The sequence below is a fragment of the Bos indicus x Bos taurus genome, chromosome 3, assembly GCF_003369695.1.
Source record: "Bos indicus x Bos taurus breed Angus x Brahman F1 hybrid chromosome 3, Bos_hybrid_MaternalHap_v2.0, whole genome shotgun sequence".
Taxonomy (NCBI): Eukaryota; Metazoa; Chordata; class Mammalia; order Artiodactyla; family Bovidae; genus Bos; species Bos indicus x Bos taurus.
The window spans coordinates 10297478-10318603 of NC_040078.1; the positions used below are offsets into that span (position 1 = coordinate 10297478).

General features: G+C 38.6%; 1 non-coding gene across 1 annotated transcript; it reads right to left on the reverse strand.

Moving 5' to 3' along the window:
- Positions 1 to 17622: 17622 nt before the first annotated feature.
- TRNAC-ACA lies at positions 17623 to 17695 on the reverse strand. The gene has a single exon. It is a non-coding gene; the product is annotated as a tRNA-Cys (tRNA).
- Positions 17696 to 21126: the final 3431 nt, after the last annotated feature.

Below are 21126 nucleotides of genomic sequence, written 5' to 3' on the forward strand. Positions count from 1 at the left end.
CTTTTTATACACTGTTGAATTCAGGTTACTATTTTTTTATTCATTCCTTATTGGTTGATAATTATCATTCCCTACTTTAACTTTGATACCAAAAGTTTTCAATCAGCAACCTGTTTAAATGCTGGGAAGATTTTGCTTCTTTTCTGTGCTCTGAGCCTGGTGTCTTTTTTGTTGTTGCTTGCTTGTTTTGTGAGAGAATAGATTTTCCTTTATTTCCATTTTTAAGGATTATTATTCAAGTAAATTTTCCATTGCTTCATGGTATAGTTATGGTAATTTATATCTTCTTCTGAATTTTCCCATTTTGCATTCTTTTTCAAATAGATTAATAAAAAGTTGTTCATGATATGCTTTTATAATTATTTTACTCATCTGTATCTGCCCTCTTATCTTTTTTCCTATTTGATTTTTTAAATTATATCTCTCCAATTTATCATAGTTGTTAGAGACTATATTTTTCAGTTAATATTTCCAAAGATCAATTTTTTGTTTCTGTTTTATATTTCCTTTAGTATTTTAATTAATTTTATTTCATTCTTATTTGTTTCAGATGGCCAACACATTGGAGCTTCAGCTTCAGCATCAGTCCTTCCAATTAATATTCAGGGTGATTTCCTTTAGGATTAACTGGTTTGACCTCCTTGCAGTCCAAGGGATTCTCAAGAGTCCTCTCCAGCATTACAATTAAATGAACAAGGTAAATCTGAAGAAGTTCTCAGAAAGAAATTTATAGCCTTATAATATTTACTATAGTTCAGTTCATGGGCATCACATTTACTATTGCTGCAGTCCATGGGGATCACAATGAATCAGACATGACTCAGTGACTGAATAAAAACAATTATTTCATACTTGCTTTAGTAATTTAACTTTATTTCACTATTATTTGTTTCAACTTTCTTTGATTTTATTTTTATTTTTTAAGCTTCTTGAATTAAAATATTTTTTCCTCTTGCTTTACAGTAAATATTATAAGGTTATAAATTTCTTTCTGAGAACTGCTTCAGATTTACCTTAGTCATTCTGATGTACAGTGCTATTGTTGAGTTATACTATATAATTTAAAATTTTTGTTTTTATTTTTTCTTTAATTCTCAGTTTATTTATATGTTTATGTTAGGATAATACACTTAATACCAAAGAGCTCAGATCCTGGAGTCAGGGTGCCTGGGTTTGTGATCCATCTGCTACTGCTATAGGTGACCTTGGGCACATGGCCCTCCCCTCTGTGCCTCAATTTCCTTATTTGTGAAATGCGAAGAATAATAGTATTGACCTTAAACAACTGTTGTGAGGATTGAATGAGTAAATATTTGAAAGTTCTTAGAATAATGGCTGGCATATAGTAAGTGCTATGTAAGTGCTTATAAAATAAATCTTCAATACTATAAGGAGGGGTAATGGAAAGTTTGGCTACTTTCTTTTATTGATTTCTTATTCTATAGCATTGTGGTCCATGAAGACTATTTGTATAATACCCTTGTTTCAGAATTTGTTGAGGCATCCTTAGAGTCAAAAATATCAGGCTTCCCTGATAGCTCAGTTGGTAAAGAATCTGCCTGCAGTGCCGGAGACCCTAGTTCAATTCCTGGGTTGGGAAGATACCCTGGAGAAGGGATAGGCTACCCATTCCAGTTCTGGCCTGGAGAATTCCATGGACTGTATAGTACATGGGGTGGCAAATAGTCGGACAAGACTAACCAACTTTCACTTCACTAGGGTCAAAAGACTTAACAGTCTCTGCATAAATTGAGTATTAAGTTAAGCTTATTACTTGTCATAACTGTTGTGATCCTATTAACTCATTGATTATTTTATTAGTTCAAAAGAAATGTGTAGTAGTATCACCTACTATGGTGTTTGTCAGTTTATCCCTGTAGTTTTACTGTCTTTTGCATATACATTTTGAAGCTATGCTGCTAGGATCTTATAAATTCATTAATGGAATACCTTCCTGGTGAATTGTTTTATTTATCAATGTAAGTCCCTTAGTGATGTTCATCTTGTCGTTTTCAGTCCCTGGGTCGTGTCCGACTATTTGTGATCCCGTGAACTGTAGCACGCCAACCTGCCCTGTCCTTCACTATCTCACTGAGTTTGCTCCAACTCATGTCCATTGTCAGTGATGCCATCCAACCATCTCATCTTCTGTCTCCCCCCTTTCCCCTTTACCTCAATCTTTCCCAGCATCAGGGTCTTTTCCAGTGAGTTGGCTCTTTGCAACATGTAGCCAAAGGATTGGAGCTTCAGCATCAATCCTTCTAATAAATATTCAGGGTTGATTTCCTTTAGGATTGACTGGTTTGATCTCCTTGCAGTCCAAGGGACTTTCAAGAGTCTACTCCAGCACCACAGTTCAAAACCATTAATTTTTCCACAGTCAGCCTTCTTTATGGTCCAACTCTCACATCCATCCATGACTACTGGAAAAACCATAGCTTTGACTAGATGGACCTTTGCTGGCAAAGTGACGTCTCTGCTTTTTCATAAACGGTCTAGGTTTATCATAGCTTTCCTTCCTAGGAGCAAGCATCTTTAAATTTTATGGCTGCAGTCACCCTCTGCATTGATTTTGGAGCCTAAGAAAATGAAATCTGATACTGTTTCCACATTTCCCCATCTATTTGCATGAAGTGATGGGACCAGTTGCCATGGTCTTCATTTTTTGAAATGTTGAGTTTTCACCCAGCTTTTTCACTCTCCTCTTTCACCTTCATCAAGAGGTTGTTTAATTCCTCCACACTATCTGCCATAAATATGGTGTCATCTGCATAGCTGAGGTTATTTATATTTCTCCCCACAATCTTGATTCCAGCTTGTGCTTCATCCAGCCTGGCATTTCACATGATGTATTTTGCATATAAGTTAAATAAGCAGGGTGACAATATACAGCCTTGATGTATTCCTTCCTTTCCCAATTTTGAACCAGTCCGTTTTTCCATATCTGGTTCTAACTATTGCTTCTTGTTCTGCATACAAGTTTCTCAGGAGTCAGGTAATGTGGTCTGGTATTCCCATCTCTTTAAAAATATTCCGCAGTTTGTTGTGATCCACACAGTCAAAGGCTTTAGCATAGTCAATGAAGTAGAAATAGATGTTTTTTCTTGGAATTTCATTGCTTTTTCTATGGTCTAGTGAAGCAGAAGTAGATGTTTTTGATTGGACTTCCCTTGCTTTTTCTATGATCTAGAGTATGTTGGCAATTTGATCTCTGGATCCTTTACCTTTTATAAATCCAGCTTGTACATCTGGAATTTCTCAGTTCGCATACTGCTGAAGCATAGCTTGAAGGATTTGGAGCATAATTTTGCTAGCATGTGAAAAAAGTGCAATTATACGGTAATTTGAATATTTTTTGGCTGTGCCATTCTTTGAGATTGGAGTTAAAACTGACCTTTTCCAGTCCTGCAGCCACTGCTGAGTTTTCCAAATTTGCTGTTAAAATGAATGCAGCACTTTAACAGTATCATCTTTTAGGATTTGAAATACCTCAGTTGGAATTCCATCACCTTCACTAACTTTGTTCATAGTGATGCTTCCTGAGGCCCACTTGACCTCACACTCCAAGATGTCTGGCTCTAGTTGAGTGACCACACCACTGTGGTTATCTGGGTTATTAAGAACTTTTTTGTACAGTTCTTCTGTTTGCTCTTGCCATCTTTTCTTAATCCTTTCTGCTTCTGTTAGGTTCTTGCTGCCTTTGTCCTTTATTGTGCCTATCTTTTCATGAAATATTCCCTTGGTATCTCCAATTTTCTTAAAGAGATCTCTAGTCTTTTCCATTCTATTGTTTTCCTCTGTTTCTTTGTGTTGTTCACTTAAGAAGGCTTTCTTATCTCTCCTTCCTATTCTCTGGAACTCTGCATTCAGAGGGGTATATCTTTTCCTTCTCCTTTGCCTTTCACTTCTTTTCTTTTCTCAGCTATTTGTAAGGCCTCCTCAGACAACCACTTTGCTTTCTCGCATTTCTTTTTCTTGGGAATGGTTTTGGTCACTACCTGCTGTACAGTGTTACAACCTCTGCCCATAGCTCTTCAGGCACTCTGTCTACAAGATCTAATCCCTTGAATCTATTCATCATCTCCACTATATAACCATAAGAGATTTGATTTAGATCATACCTGAATGGCCTAGTAGTTTTCCCTACTTTCTTCAATTTGAGCCTGAATTCCACAATAAGGAGCTGTTGATCTGAGCCACAGCCTGGTCCGGGTCTTTTTTTTTTTTTTTTTTTTCTGACTGTATAGATCTTCTCCATTTTCAGCTGCAAAAAAATATAATCAATCTGATTTTGGTATTGACCATTTGGTGATGTCCACGTGTAGAATTGTCCCTTGCATTGTTGGAAGAGAGCATTTGCTATGACCAGTGTGTTCCCTTGGCAAAACTCTTTTAGCCTTTGCCCTGCTTCATTTTGTACTCCAAGGCCATACTTGCCTGTTATTCCAGATATCTCTTGACTTCCTAATTTTGCATTCGAGTCCCCTGTGATGAAAAGGACATCTTTTTTGGTTGTTAGTTCTAGGAGGTCTTGTCGGTCTTCATAGAATTGTTGAACTTCAGCTTCTTTGGCAATAGTGCTGGGGGTGGCTGTAATGTGATGGCTTGATGGCAGCAATATCCTTAGAAAGATATTTTGTCTGTTACTCGTAATGTTATATCAATTTTCTTTTGGTCAGTATTTTCCTGGATAACACTTATACCTCTTCATTTTCAACCTGTGACATATTATTTTAATAGTGTAGTGTAGATTATTAAAACTCAATCTGAAAGCCTCTGTATTACAATTGATTAGCTTAATTCAGTCACATTTATTATAATTAGAGAAGTTATTAAACATTACTGCCATCTTATTTTGTATTTTCCATGCACTAAGGTTTCTTAATCTCTGTTTCTCAATAAATCTTTTTGTTTGACTGATTAGTTTGTTCCATTTTCTGGTTAGAAAGTTATATATATATATCCTTCCTATTTATCTAATAGTTAACCTTAATTTTTACAATTTAATTTTATTTTTGATAAATAATTCAAATGTAGAATTAAAAGTACAAAATAGTACATTATTAAAATACTTTGTGCTTCCACCCATAATTCTTGCTTCATAGAAGCACCTATTTTCAACTCTTCCCTGTTTCTCATGTTATTAACCTCTGTATTTCTGCTATAATATATATAAAATGCATGTAATAGTATTTCTTAATTCCTAAATTTTAGACCTTCTCTATTCCTAGCTCATTTACAACACCAGCATTTTTACACATGAAGACAAACATGTGCAAATACTTCTCCTCTTGACGTACTCCCAGCCAAAATAAATCTATTTTCAGAGCATACATTATTATAATATGCAAATATTACAACTGAGCCATGCAGCAAGCCATAAGTGTACATCTCTTCCAGTGCAATTATTGTTTTCTTGCTGAATTTTAGTAATTGAATCTGTGAAGGAAAAATGTTGCCTGCCATATCAGTGAACAAAGGATATTGCTGCCATCAAGCCATCACATTACAGCCACCCCCAGGGATGAGCCCTGAGGGAACTTGGGATGGAAACAGAATGCCTCCTACCAAGTCTCAGCCACCACAGCCACCCCTACCCTGACCGTGCTCTCTGAAGGGACTGTAACAGGGAAAAAATGAATACTGGCCCTGGATGGGGTTCCCCAGGTGTCACTAGTGGTCAAGAACCTGCCTGCCAATCCAGGAGACCCTTGATCCCTGGATCAGGAAGATCCCCTGGAGGAGGGCACAGCAACCCACTCCCATTTTCTTGCCTGGAGAATCTCATGAACAGAGGAGCCTGGTGGACTACAGTCCATGGGGTTGCAAAGAGTTGGATATGACTGAAACAACTTAGTGCACGCATACACACACACACATGACTCTGGATGATAAGGTGTATATCAAAAGGATGATTTAAGTGAGTCCAGACTCTTCCATGGGCCCATACATAGAAAAGCATTAAATTCCTTAACTTGAAATACTCAGTTTTCTTTAATTAACAATAATCTTTCAAAGCTCCTACCACTTGATCTTTGTTGCAAAAATTCTTACATATCCTGACTCCTCTCTTACCTCTTTGGAGTAGTCTCTCAGAGATATCTGAGAGGCTGAGTCCTGGCTTTAAGTCCTTGGTTTTGTCCACCAAATATAATGTAATTCTCAACTTATAGGCTGTGTAATTTTTTCAGTTGACAAGTTCATTTGTTTAGTCTTCAAGTAGCTATAATTAATCCAGGCTCCTGTCTTCCACCAGAACAACAAAACCTTCTTCCATAGTTAGATATGAATATGCATATGCAGTTCATGAATATGAATGTGCAATTCATGGGGTTTCAAAGAGTCAGACATGACTTAGCTACTGAACAACAACATAGTTAGGTAGTATTCCCAAGTCACATTAATCTATCTATCTGTCTTGTTAGTTGGACTCCTAGTTAGTTTCTTTTTATCTTATTTTTGGCCACACTGCATGGCTTGCAGGATCTTATATCCCTGACCATGGATTGAACCAGGGGCCTGGAAGTGAGAGAATCTAGTCCTAACCACTGGACTGCTAGGAAATTCTCAGTTTCTTTTCATATTAAGGTCATCTCTTCCCACATTTGCCAATCCAACTCTTGGGTTGCTCTGTAGGCCTGCTGCTGTAATCCTGGAGCTTTCCCTCACCAGGAGTCCTCCCATCCCCCACACTTATTAAATTATAATAGACAAAAATGGTATATATTTAGAATGTTACAGTATGATGATTTGATACACATTTACATTGTGAATGATTACCACAGTCAAGATTATTCACACAGCCATTGCCTCATACAATTACCTTTTTTAATGTTCTTATATACTGCTGCTGCTGCTGCTGCTAAGTCGCTTCAGTCATGTCCGACCCTGTGCGACCCCATAGATGGCAGCCCACCAGGCTTCCCCATCCCTGGAATTCTCCAAGCAAGAACACTGGAGTGGATTGCCATTTCCTTCTCCAATGCATGAAAGTGAAAAGTCAAAGTGAAGTCATTCAGTTGTGTCCAACTCTCAGCGACCCCATGGACTGCAGCCCACCAGGCTCCTCCATCCATGGGATTTTCCAGGCAAGAGTACTGGAGTGGGGTGCCATTGCCTTCTCCAATCTTATGTACTAAGAACACTTAAAATCGATTCTCCTGGGAAATTTCAAAACTTCAATAAAGCATCATTAACCTTAGTCACCAAACTATACAACTGACTTATAATGAAAACTTGTACCCTTTGACCAACATGTTCCCCTTTTCTCCCTGCCCCTGGCAACCACCATTCTACTCTCTGCTTTAGTGAGTTCAACATTTTTGGATACTGCATAAAAGTGAGATCATATTGTATTTATACTTCTGTATTAGATTTATTTCACTTAGGCTTAGCATAATATCCTCCAGGTTTATTTATCCTGTTGTAAATACCATAATTTCCTCCTTTCGTATGGCTTAATAATATTCCACTGTGTATGTATGCATGAATGTGTGCATACAGATGTGTTTAAGTTCTGCCACGTTTTCTTTATTCATTTATCTGTTGATGTATGCTTAGAATGTTTCCACAACTTGGCTATTGTGAATAATGCTGGGGTGCTGGCTTTTTCTCTAGTTGCAGCATGAAGGGGCATCTCCAGTTCTGGTACACATGCTGTAAAGTGTATAGGTTCAATAGTTGTGATGCATAGGCTCTCTAGTTGCAGCATGTGGACTTAGTTGCTCCACAGAATGTGGGATCTTAGTTCCTCCACCAAGGATCACACCTGTATCCCCTGCATTGGAAGGCAGTTTCTTAACCACTGGACTACCAGAAAGTGAAAGTAGCTCAGTCGTGTCCAGCTCTTTGTGACCCCATGGACTATACAGTCCATAGAATTCTCCAGGCCAGAATACTGGAGTGGGTTGCCATTCCCTTCTCCAGGGGATCTTCCCAACCCAGAGATTGAACCCAGGTCTTCCACACTGCAGGTGGATTCTTTACCAGCGAGCCACCAGGGAAGACCATGGACCACCAATGAAGTCCCTATTTTCAATTTTTAAAGGAACCTCCATGCTGTTTTCCACAGTGGCTGTAAATAGTTTACTTTCCCACCAGTAGTGTACAAGGGTTCCCTTTTCATCCTTGCCAGCTTTGGTTATTTCTTGTCTTTTTGATAATGGCTACTCCAACAGATAGGAAGTGATATCTCATTGCAGTTTTAAATTACATTTCCTTGGTGATTGGGTATTGAGCACCTTTTCATATACCTGGCCACCAGCATCCTGAGATTTCCTGAACTCTTGCCAATATTAATTTCCCTATTTCCTGAATCCCTCATTTTGAGGGTATACCTTTTCAATAATACACTGAAAACAAAGTATGGGTTATATATTCCTTAAAATATTACTTTTGTGAAAATATCTTTATTATATTCCTATATGTTGTAAATAGTTTGCCAAGTATATTTATTTAGCTTAGAAGTAATTGCCCTTTTAATATTGAAGACATTACTCCATTGCTCTCTAATTTCTAGGGTGATTGTTAAAAAATCTAATTTCATTTGAATTATCAATCTTTATAATGTGATATTTTCCCCTCCCTTCTATTTTTGTAAACTTTTAGCATACTTTTCAATATATATTCTCTGTTATTTTTTTTCCTATGCTATGCTAGTCACTATGCTAGTCACTCAGTCCTGATGATCTTTAATATTGTGAAATATTCCTTTCATTGATGTTGTCTCTTTTATTGCTCTGAAACTGATGTTGGACATTTAAACCTCTTCTATTTAAACATTTAAACCTCTTCTATTGATCCTCACACTTTGTATTCTTTCTTTCATTATCTAACTTTTTTTCTTCTTTTTGATACACTTTCTTGAAGACTTTTTTCAACATTCTCTTCCAATTTTTGAATTTATTAATGGAATAAATTATCTTCTATAACAATTTTTGTTATATAAGCCTTTTTAAATTTTGTGTTTACACTCTGTTCTCTCATCTTTTGGGGCTTCTCTGATAACTCAGTTGGTAAAGAATCCACCTGAAATGCAGGAGACTGCAGTTCGATTCCTGGGTCGGGAAGATCTGCTGGAGAAGGGATAGGCTACCCACTCTAGTATTCTTGGGCTTCCCTTGTGGCTCAGCTGGTAAAGAAGCTGCCCACAATGTGGGAGACCTGGGTTCTATCCCTGGGTTGGAAAAATCCCCTGAAGATGGGAAAGGCTACCCACTCCAGTATTCTGGCCTGGAGAATTCCATGAACTGTATAGTCCATGGGGTCACAAAGAGTCGGACACGACTGAGTGACTTTCACTTCTACTTCTCATCTTTTTAAGAATATTCAGTTCAGTTCAGTTGCTCAGTCATGTCCAACTCTGTGACCCCATGAATCGCAGCATGCCAGGCCCCCTGTCCATCACCAACTCCCGGAGTTCACCCAAACTCATGTGCATCGAGTCAGTGATGCCATCCAGCCATCTCATCCTCTGTCGTCCCCTTCTCCTCCTGCCCCCAATCCCTCCCAGCATCAGGGTCTTTTCCAATGCGTCAACTGTTCACATGAGGTGGCCAAAGTATTGGAGTTTCAGCCTCAGCATCAGTCCTTCCAATGAACACCCAGGAGTGGTCTCCTTTAGGATGGACTGGTTGAATCTCCTTGCAGTCCAAGGAACTCGCAATAGTCTTCTCCAACACCACAGTTCAAAAGCATCAATTCTTTGGCACTCAGCTTTCTTCACAGTCCAACTCTCACATCCATACATGACCACTGGAAAAATTATAACCTTCACTAGACAGAGCTTTGTTGGCAAAGTAATGTCTCTGCTTTTGAATATGCTATCTAGGTTGGTCATAACTTTCCTTCCAAGGACTAAGCGTCTTTTAATTTCATGGTTACAATCACCGTCTGCAGTGATTTGGGAGCCCAGAAAAATAAAGTCTGCCACTGTTTCCCCATCTATTACCCATGAAGTGATGGGACTGGATGCCATATTAGTTTTCTGAATGTTGAGCTTTAAGCCAACTTTTTCACGCTCCTCTTCTTTCAGTTTCATCAAGAGGCTTTTTAGTTCCTCTTCACTTTCTGCCATAAGGGTGGTATCATCTGCATATCTGAGGTTATTGATATTTCTCCCGGCGATCTTGATTCCAGCTTGTACTTCTTCCAGCCCAGCGTTTCTCATGATATACTTTGCATATAAGTTAAATAAGCAAGGTGACAATATACAGCCTTGATATACTCCTTTTCCTATTTGGAACCAGTCTGTTGTTCCATGTCCAGTTCTAACTGTTGCTTCCTGACCTGCATATAGGTTTCTCAAGAGGCAGGTCAGGTGGTCTGGTATTCCCACACACTGTCAAAGGCTTTGGTATAGTCAATAAAACAGAAATAAATGTTTTTCTGGAACTCTCTTGCTTTTGCGACAATCCAGCGGATGTTGGCAATTACCCATGCATCTATATTTAAATATTTTCTCTTCTCTATGCATTGTCTCTCCTTTCTCCAACGTTCATATATTTTTCTGTTTGTTCCATCGTGGTCTTTCATGTTAGAAACCACCTTGATTTTTCATTTATATCTAAAAGAGGAGCTCTAATGAGCCAATAGGAAATTCTAGATGTGTGTCTATGCATACAAAGCAATAAAGCGACAAATCATTTTTCACTGAGAAGTACCCATGTAAATATCTATAGATGTATTCTCTGGGGATTCTCCATTTCCCCAGGGAGGATTCCTCTAATGTTCTTTCTGATGACTATACATCTTGTTGCCAGAATTGTGGGAGACCATGAGAGAGAGGAAGGAGATTGAGAAGAAATCTCTTTGCTTGATATGTAGGCTTTCTCTTCTTCCCCTATTTTCTACACAGCATTTTCCTTTAGTTCTGCAAATATCTCTGGAAAATGTAAAGCTCCAGTATTTTACCTGAATGTGGGAGAGACATTGACTTTGCTATGCAGAGTGGAGAAGGAACCCCCACTCTGCATGTTCTGAAAGAGCCACATTTAAAGAATTAAGAAAGTTGAAATGAAGTCTTTGTTGAGAACTCTGAAAGATGTGAGATTTACCTTCCTTCCATGCTTACCAATGAGCCTGCTGTGGTTCCATGGATGCAGGCAAAAGCCCCGAGATATCTTGGAATGAGACAAAAGACGTTATTACTCACAGCAATAATATCAACATTTGCACCACCTCTCTGAGCCCCAATTCTTACAATACAGAGAGAGCCAGGAGTACCTGAACACTTAGTAAGTTACATTAGAAAAACAGAACCCTGAGCTTAAAGAAGCTGAATATGAGATACTGTGCATTAAACCTACCCTATGCTCTATCTTCCAAGGCTGTTCACTATAAAAAATTTCCCTTGAAATAATAATCTGGAACAAAGGCAGTCAATGTGTCTGCTCATAAGAGAGAACTGTCAGAGTTCAAATACATACAGCAAAATCTAAAAGGAAGGACAATGTGTTGTGTGTAGCAGTGGGTGGGGGTTAATGTTGGCCTCTATAATATAGTGTACAACATTGAGGATCACCTATGCAGGAAAAGCAAAGTGGCTTTTATAAGGTGAATAAGTTGTTTAAGAGCCTAGATGAAACATCTGCTGTGTAAATAAGAGAAATCATACACTTTTAGTTTAAAATTTGGAAGGACTCTGTAACATTTGAGCCATTAAAATGAAGAAGCCTTATCTATTATGAGTATACTAGATATAGGTAATAAAGGTCAAGATAAATGGTTATTTATCTTCATAGAAATGTATATACTCCTCAAAGGTGTGAAAATATGAAGTCAAATGAAAATAAATGGCAGGAATTTCTTTGCAGCTGTCAAGAGGCAGGTAAGTTTCAGTGAGAAAATGAAAAATAAGGCATTAGAAAAAGAGAGCATAGAGTATGATTAAAGCACACAGTTCTCAGAGTTGTTGATTAAAAAGAAAGTATAATTTGAAGTTACTATGAGTTATTCCTAAAGGTTTTTTTTAAAATAGATTTAATTAGGGAGCAGTACAAACAAAAGCAAGAACCCTCACACAAATCCTTGGTTTACCGTCATGCAGTGCAGGTGACTCTTCATCCATGCTACTTGAGAAGGTTCAGAGAAGAGCTGGGAAATGCCCTTGAGAGAGTGGCAAGGGCTCCCATGTGCAAGTAGCCTGATAAGACAGAGACTCTGGAGTCTGCAGTGGCAGAAGCAGAGAGGGGATGTAATTTACTTCAGTACATTATGAATGGTGTGAACAGAGCTAATACAGGCTCATTCAGCTCACACAATACTAGAAAGAACATGATGACATATTTAGTTCAATCAAATTCAACCTTTGTATTTTGGAAAATCCCACACACCAAGGCACTCTTTGACTTCAGGGTCATTCTCAGCTGGGTTCTCCTTCTTCCTTATAGGAGGCCCCAAGGACTCAGCCTCTTGAAAGCTTCTCTGAACCACAGAGCCCTACACTCCTTCAGAAGGATACTTTTGTCCCTAAAAGTGACATGATTTTCTTTAATAATGATAATAATCATGGCCAACATTTTTTGAGATCTTACTTTGCGTCTGTCATTTTGCTTAATGTTTTATGCATTAACCTGTTCGAGCCTCACACATTCTTCTGAGTTAAGGACTAGTATTGATGTGGAAAGTGTGTTGCAGAGGGGATCACACCTTGCCCAAGGTGAAATAAGATTCAGTCGTAGGAAGCTATGATGTCAGAGCTTCTGTCCTTAACTATTGAACTGTAGTGATTCTCTTGCTGCTTCATCTGTATCTTTATAAGTGTTGGTCCCTCTAAATGCCCCCAGTGACACATGCATCATTTGCCTTTCCCTCACTGTCTTGGATAATACCTCTTTGTTAGTACACTCTGACCTCAAGGCTGAGTTAGATGCCCCTCCTTTATGCGTCTATACCATCCTGTACTAATCTCCATCACAGCACTCATTACTCTGTACTCTCATTCCCACTTACCTTTCTTCTCTAATGATGTTCTAAGTTTTTAACACTGGGGATTCTTTCCAATTCATTATTTATTCAATAAATAGTTATTGAGAAACAAGTATGCAGTAGCCATTGAATCCATAGATCATAGCACATAGTAGGGGAATCAGAAATATTTGATGGACAAATAAATGAATACTCATCTTTAGGGTTCTTTTCCCCTCAAGATCAATTTTGAATTTTTTAAGCTAATTTCATAGAAAAATATAGGAGTTAATTGCATAACCACATTGAATAAAACTAATTGCATTCATGCAAGCTTCCTATAAGTATTGCCTTTTAGCTTTAGCTTCTAATTCCTACTCTAAACTGATCACTGGAAGTCTTCCTGGTTAAGTGTGTGTGTGTGTGTTTTAGTCACATAATTGTGTCCAACTCTTTGCAACCCAATGGACTGGGGCCTGCCAGGCTCCTCTGTCCATGGAATTCTCCAGGCAAGAACACTGGAGTGGGCTGCCATTTCCTTCTCCAGGGAATTTTCCTGTCCCAAGGATCAAACTGGGTCTTCCACATTGCAGGCAGATTCTTTACTGTTTGAACCACCAGGGAAGCCCTGGTTAACTACTTCATGTTTAAGGATCTCTGCTAATGAGAAGCCTCAAACATTATATATACTTAGAGTTTACTTATATATCTTTTTTTGTGTGTGTGTGATTAACAGGTCTTTTATTGGCAGTAAACTAGAGCAAACAATTCGAATAGTACATATGCAGTATTCAGTACACACAATAAAAGTTAAAGGAATTCAAAACCTGTATAAAACAAAACACTGGAGAAAAAAATCATACAGCTCAAGAGATACAGTGGGAAAGGTCCTCTCCATCCTGACTGCAGCTTGTACTCTGCACCCAACAGGACTGACAGCACTCACCAAGATAACACAGACTTTTAGTGCTGAGTGTATTTAAGAGGAGTTTACTTATATATCTTTTAATAGCTGCCAGACACTTTCCTGACCACTTTGCATAAATCAAGAAGTTAGTCCTCACAACTCTGTGAAGAAGATGCTATCATTAAGCCCATGTTAAAGATAAGGAAACAGACACAGAGAAGTTAAGTAACCTACCTGTGATTACCTAGGAATTGCAGGAAACAGAATTCAGTCCTGGGCAGAGTGAATCTAGAGTCTATGCTTTTAATCACCGGGCCCTACTGTCTCTCATTACTGTCTATTTTCTCTATAGGGCATAATGATCGCAAACTGCATTTTGATACATTAGTTGTGAGAGACCATTTGATACAAATTTTGTAGAGAAGAACAATGGTCTATTAAATACTCTATTAAGGTTTAGCATGCACAGAGTTTTTAACTTTCCCTTTTCACTTGCTGGTGTTCATTTATGTGTGAAATGGCATGTTTACAGAGTTTTCTATTCCAGAATTGTTTGCAATGACAACAGCTGGGGACAAAAAGGACCAAAACATCCATCAGCAATAAACTTAGTTAACAAAAAGGACATATCTATAAGGTCAAAAGTTATCCTACCATTGAAAAAATTCAGATAATTCTTCAAGTACTCTATGGAGCTCATTACAGATATTGTTAAATATAGTGGGGAAAGTATTAATGTATATTTGAACACATATTTGTTTTTATTAGCTTGTATATATGTGTGCTTAGTCAGTCAGTCGTGTCCGACTCTTTGCTATGTGTCCATGGACTATAGCCCACCAGGCTATTCTGTCAATGCGGATTCTCCAGGCAAGAATACTGGAGCAGGTTGCCATGCTCTCCTCCAGGAGATCTTCCCAACCCAGGAATCGAACCCAGGTTACCCAGATTGCAAGTGGATTCTGAGTCACCAGGGAAGACCCGACTAGTATATATGGCATCTCTATTTATTTACTATCTATTTCCAGGAAAGACTATAGGGTGGAGGGGTGCAGGGAGAAAGGGTAACTACTTAACATGACTTTGCTATTTAGTTGTTTTCAGTAATAGAACTCTACTACTGCATTATCTTCCTCGATGTGGCCTTATTTCAAAAAATTCTTTCCCAGGAAGACAGAAGTTTATTAGGAACCTCCACCAAAAACTTATATCAATAACCATTGAACTATTCAGCTCTTCCCCCCCCCCCAATATTCTGATTTTTTAAATTTATTTTTTAATTGGAGGAAAATTTCTTTACAATGTTGTCTTGGTTTCTGCTGCACAACAGCACAAATCAGTCATGATAATACATATATGTCTTGAGCCTCCTCCTGCTCCCCATCCCACCCCTCTAGGTCATCACAGAGCACCAGGCTGGGCTCCCATGTTATATAGCAACTTCTCACCAGCTATCTACTTGACACATGGTAGTGTATATATGTTGCTCTGTTCCTCCCACTCTTTCCTTCCACCACTGTGTCCACAAGTCTGTTCTCTATATCTGCATCTCCATTTCTTCCCTGCAAATAGATTCATATATATCATTTTTCTTTTTTTGAAATTTTTTCTATATTTTTTTTATTTTTACTTTTTAATTCGAGAAAAATTGTTTTATAATATTGTGTTGGTTTCTGCCATACAGAAATGCAAATCAACCGTAATTCTATATGTATCCTTTCCCATTAAGCCTCTCTCCCTTTCCCTCATCCCACCTCTCTAAGTTATCACAGAGCGCCAGGCTGGGCTGCCTATGTTATATAGCAGCTTCTCACCAATTATTTATTTTACATATGGTAGTACATATATGTCGGAGAAGGCAATGGCAACCCACTCCAGTACTCTTGCCTGGAAAATCCCATGGGCGGAGGAGCCTGGTAGGCTGCAGTCCATGGGGTCACTAAGAGTCGGATATGACTGAGCGACTTCACTTTCACTTTTCCCTTTCATGCATTGGAGAAGGAAATGGCAACCCACTCCTGTGTTTTTGCCTGGAGGATCCCAGGGACAGAGGAGCCTGGAGGGCTGCCGTCTATGGGGTTGCACAGAGTCGGGCATGACTGAAGCGACTTAGCAGCAGCAGCAGCATATATATGTCGATGTTACTTTCTCTATTTGTCCCATTCTCTCCTTCCCTTACCATGTCCACAAGTCTGTTCTCTATATCTGCGTATCCATTCCTTCCCTGCAAATAGGTTCATTAACACCGTTTGTCTACGTTCCATATATATGCATTAATATACTATATTTGTTTTTCTCTTTCTGACTTAATTCACTCTGTATAAAAGTCTCACTAGAACTGACTCAAATTCATTCTTTTTATGGATGAGTAATATTCCACTGTATATTTGTACCACATCTGAATTGTTCAACTTTTTAATAAATAACATCAAATGACTGTTAACTCTCTAAGGCAATTGAAATTCCAGTCTCAAAAGTATTACTTTTTTGAGTTTACCAGTCCAAAACTATTAGATCATGCTCCTTACCCAATCCTAATTAAGTCCATGAATTGAAAGACTGATATAAAGCATACTCCAAAACTTTATAAATAGCCTTACTTTTCACTTCCATCTAACTTGTACTAATACTTGGTCAGGGTGGTATTCTCCCTTATCAAAGTAAGGATAAACTCAGCCTTGTTTATCAGTAGGTTATTTGGGTAGCATTTTCAAGGAATCAGTATTCTAAAGGTAACAGGAAGGAAACTGAAAGAAGACTAATATTTAACTATAAACCTATTTTACTTTTGGATTGTTGTACAATGTCTCTGTATTGCTTGTTCAACAAAAGAATTGGAAGAAAGAAAGGAAGAAAGAATGAAAGAAACTAAATCATTAGATGGAAGCAATTCAGAGACAATATAAATGAAAAATCCCAGATCTAGGTCCTATGTCATTTCAATATATAGGGGCAGAGTAGAAGCAACCAACAGAGAAAGAGCATCTGTGATATGACTGAGTTAAAACAAAAAAAAAAGTTCAGAATGCTCTAAATTTCTTAGATTGAAGCAGGGCCATTTGTAGAAGAAAGGGAGAGGAGAAATGCAATTTATGTTTGTGGCTGAGATTACATTCCATGAATGGTGACTAAATTCCATGAATTCTAGAACAGCTTAGAAGCAAGTAAACTTTAATCCCCCTATATTCATTATTTCTTTAAGTAACTGAGTCATTCTTTGGAGAGGAGGAAAAATTCCAGCTGCACCAATTCAGGTAAGCAAGACAAAGAGTAAACTTGCCACACTGGCATTCCATTTCTTCCTCAACAAATCCAGTGGTCTGGATGCTGTCTGGAAAGAAAGTGCTGTGCAGAAAGAGAAAACAGCTGGAGCTGAAGTTGGAGATCCAGCACCAACTGCTTTCTCCAAAGAAAAGACGTTTTCTTGTGTCTTCCTTCCTCAGTTACCCCTGTGGGTTTCAGTGTCAAATCTTCCTTCTAAATTTGATGAGAGACATTAATCTATTCATCCAAGAAAGATGAGACACATGGACCCAAAATACAATGAACAGCTGACTTCTCTTTGGACAGTAGAGCCCAGAGTCAATGGGACACATCTAAATTGTTAGGGGAAAATCCTGTTCATCAATTTTATTTTTTCCTCCAAGTTTTCTTTTAAAGGAGATGTTTAAAGTGAAGTGAAGTGAAGTCACTCAGTCGTGTCAGACTCTTTGCAACCCCATGGACTATAGCCTGCCAGGCTCCTCTATCCATGGGATTTTCCAGGCAAGAATACTGGAGTGGGTTGCCATTTCCTTCTCCAGTGGATCTTCCCAACCCAGGGATCGAACCTGGGTCTCCTGCATTGTAGGCAGATGCTTTTACCATCTGAGCCACCAGGGAAGTTTGTTGTTTAAAGTAGCCAAACATAAAAAGTGACTTCAGGAAAAGAAATGCAAGTGACTGTGGATCTCAAGGATGTCTGTAGGGAATGATCTATAGCCTCCTCTTAAACACAATCTGAAACTTTGAAAGAATAATGTCTAAGGTCTTAAGATCGAGAATTCTATATTTAGCAAAACTATCATTAAGCAATGAAGGTGAAATAAAGACACTCTCAGGTAGCCAAAGACTTGAGAGCATTTGTTGCTAGCAGAGTAAAAAAGGAAGTTTTTCAAGCTGTAAGGAGGTGACACTACAATAATTGGAATTCATACAAAAAATTAAAAGTACCAATGGTAATAAATTATTTGAAATTAAGCATAAATGTATGCTTTTATTTAACTTATATTTTAATATCGAAAGTGATCATATACCTTTCCTTTCCTACTCCAGCTCTGGCTCCCATAGTGGTTTCATGCATGCATCTCTCTTCCCATGAACTTTGACTCCTTATATTTTCCTGTATCTTCAGTCTTAAGGGTAGTAGGTTTTCCTGTGTCTTCACCTTTCTTATGGATTCAAGAACTGTTGATTGTTCAGCCTGTTCAGCCTTTCATTCGTTGTTAGGATAGAATGGTGTGTGTTCGCTGCTCCTTATGTGTTGAACCAAAATTCCCAATCAGATTTTTTTTTTAACAAAAATCTTTCAAATAAATTCCCTTTCAAACATCCAAATTGAATTAATTCTAGATTTACTTAGCTATATGTTTTATTGCTTCCCTGGTTGCTCAGATGATAAAGAATATGCCTGCAATGCAGGAGACCTGGGTTCAATCCCTGGATTGGGAAGATTCCCTGGAGAAGGGAATGGCAACCCACTCCAGTATTCTGGCCTGGGAAATCCCATGGACAGAGGAGCCTGGCGGGCTACAGTCCATGGGGTCACAAAGAGTTGGACGTGATATACATATATCATGTATAAACTAATATACATATGTTTTATTATAGTTTTAGACACGACTGAGCGACTGAACTGAACTGAACTGAATTCTTCAATGTATGCTATAAACTCAACACTTTAAGCTTGAACTTTATGCTATAGACCATATTTTGTCCTCATAGAAATCTCTTGGGACTAGAATCAGTGGGTATCAATTTAGAGGCCTGTGGAGTAATCTATATTCTTTCATTAACAATAGGCTGAGATTGTAAGAACTTTTATTTTGAAGTTTGTACTTAAAGCTCACTTTTATGCTAGTCCTCATTGTGTCACGACATGTTACCAGTTAACCTGAAACTGACTCCAATGGCTTTATTTACAATATTTCTGTATGAAAAATTTGTGAAACTATTTGAGAAGATATTTTAATACCTTTTTAATAATCCTGGGAAAGAGCTTTATTATCTACAACTTTGTCAAGGCATTCTTGACACCTTTATTTTTAAGTGTTGCGGACTCTGATTAGAGTTGGTCATTGAGATCGACTAATTGTACCCTTTGCTTATCTCACTACCATGTTTGAATTAAGCTCTAAAGGTACAGTTTTACCAGATGCTCACCATGGTGAGATGGGAAACACAGAGACAATGCCTTCTTTAGGCCCTTGGCTAATGCTGTTCTGAAAATGGTAGAGATAATGAAGGCATAAGAGTCAAAAGACAATGGCAAAAGTAGTAGTCAGAAGACTCAGTAGCAAGATCAGTGATTGGACTAGCAGAATCAAGTTCAACATGACTTGCACATAATAGAGAAAATGAACAGTGAGTGGATCACAAAAGGTTAGCTAGAGAAGGGCCACAGCCTGAACCAGTGATAGAAGCAATCCTGTTGTACACAGTGAGGATGCCAGCAGAAGACACACAGGTCCTCCAGTTCTTGAATTGAGTAAGAGTGGCTTGCAGATGCCCATGATATGGGACTACCCCATTACTGTTGGTGATAAGAAAGCAAAGATGATGCTCAGGTCTCAGAGTTCCCCATGGAGATATGGATTCTCATCTACAAGACTTGAAAGCAAAATGAGATACTGTTCATGCTGAAGATCTTTGAAGGAAACAGGACACTAAAAGAAACACAGGGGGGATGTGAAAGTGAAAGCCACTGAGGATTATAGTCCCAGGGATGACATTATCAGCCATTGTGATGAAGTACAGGCTTAGGGGCAGAAAAAAAATCCTTGAAAAATAACTCACTCACCTCTATGTACAATTTTCATGGAAATTTTCACATTAGGAAGAGATTTAGAGAAGTAAACATTTTCTTTTAACACCAGGTCAGTCAGTCAGTCAGTTCAGTCGCTCAGTCATGTCCGACTCTTTGTGACCCCATGAATCACAGCATGCCAGGCCTCCCTGTCCATCACCAACTCCCGGAGTTCACTCAGACTCATGTCCCATTGAGTCAGTGACACCATCCAGCCATCTCATCCTCTGTCATCCCCTTCTCCTCCTGCCCCCAATCGCTCCTAGCATCAGAGTCTTTTCCAATGAGTCAACTCTTCGCATGAGGTGGCCAAAGTACTTGGGTTTCAGCTTCAGCATCTTTCCTTCCAAAGAAATTCCAGGGCTGATCTCCTTCAGAATGGACTGGTTGGATCTCCTTGCAGTCCAAGGGACTATCAAGAGTCTTCTCCAACACCACAGTTCAAAAGTATCAATTCTTGGGTGCTCAGCTTTCTTCACAGTCCAACTCTCACATCCATACATGACCACTGGAAAAACCATAGCCTTGACTAGATGGACCTTTGTTGGCAAAGTAATGTCTCTGCTTTTCAATATGCTATCTAGGTTGGTCATAACTTTTCTTCTCTCTAGGGAGTATGCTGTACAAATCAAGAAAGAGGCATGTCAAAATTTACCTTAAAAGAACATTGACCTCTGTGTCTTGATACATGGCTAGTATGGTAGCCTGAATGACCCTCCAAAAACCTGACTGTGTACTAGTCATATTCTCTACACAAAGTAGCAGGGCTGAGAAAAGGAGAGCCCAGGGCTCAAGATACTGTTCTGACATATTCCCGGGTCTCATACTTTGTGTTGGCAGACATTTTGACAGACATGAATGGATCAGTCACAGATATTCATCATTCTTCACTGTGTTGCTGCTTCCTCATTTTTTCATCAAAGGCCCAGATCAAAGCTGAATACAGGAGGAGCTGAAGTGTGAAGTTCACTCAACACCTTCATCTTCTTTGACCTGAACCTGTCTCTGTGATGGTCAAGTAGGGTAGTTGTTTTCATAATTCTGCTGTTTATTTTATGTTGAAAAATTTCCTTCTTCCAACCCCTGTCCCAAATTCAGTGAATCATTAGAAATTTCTTGATTTATTCCCAAGGATGCTGGAGCTTTTGGCCAGTGGAAGAGCACTGATGTTCCCCTGCTCCTGGAACATTATTCAAGAGTGCTTCTCAGAGTACTGTGTAATCCATTGTGTGGTTAGAGCCTCACCCCT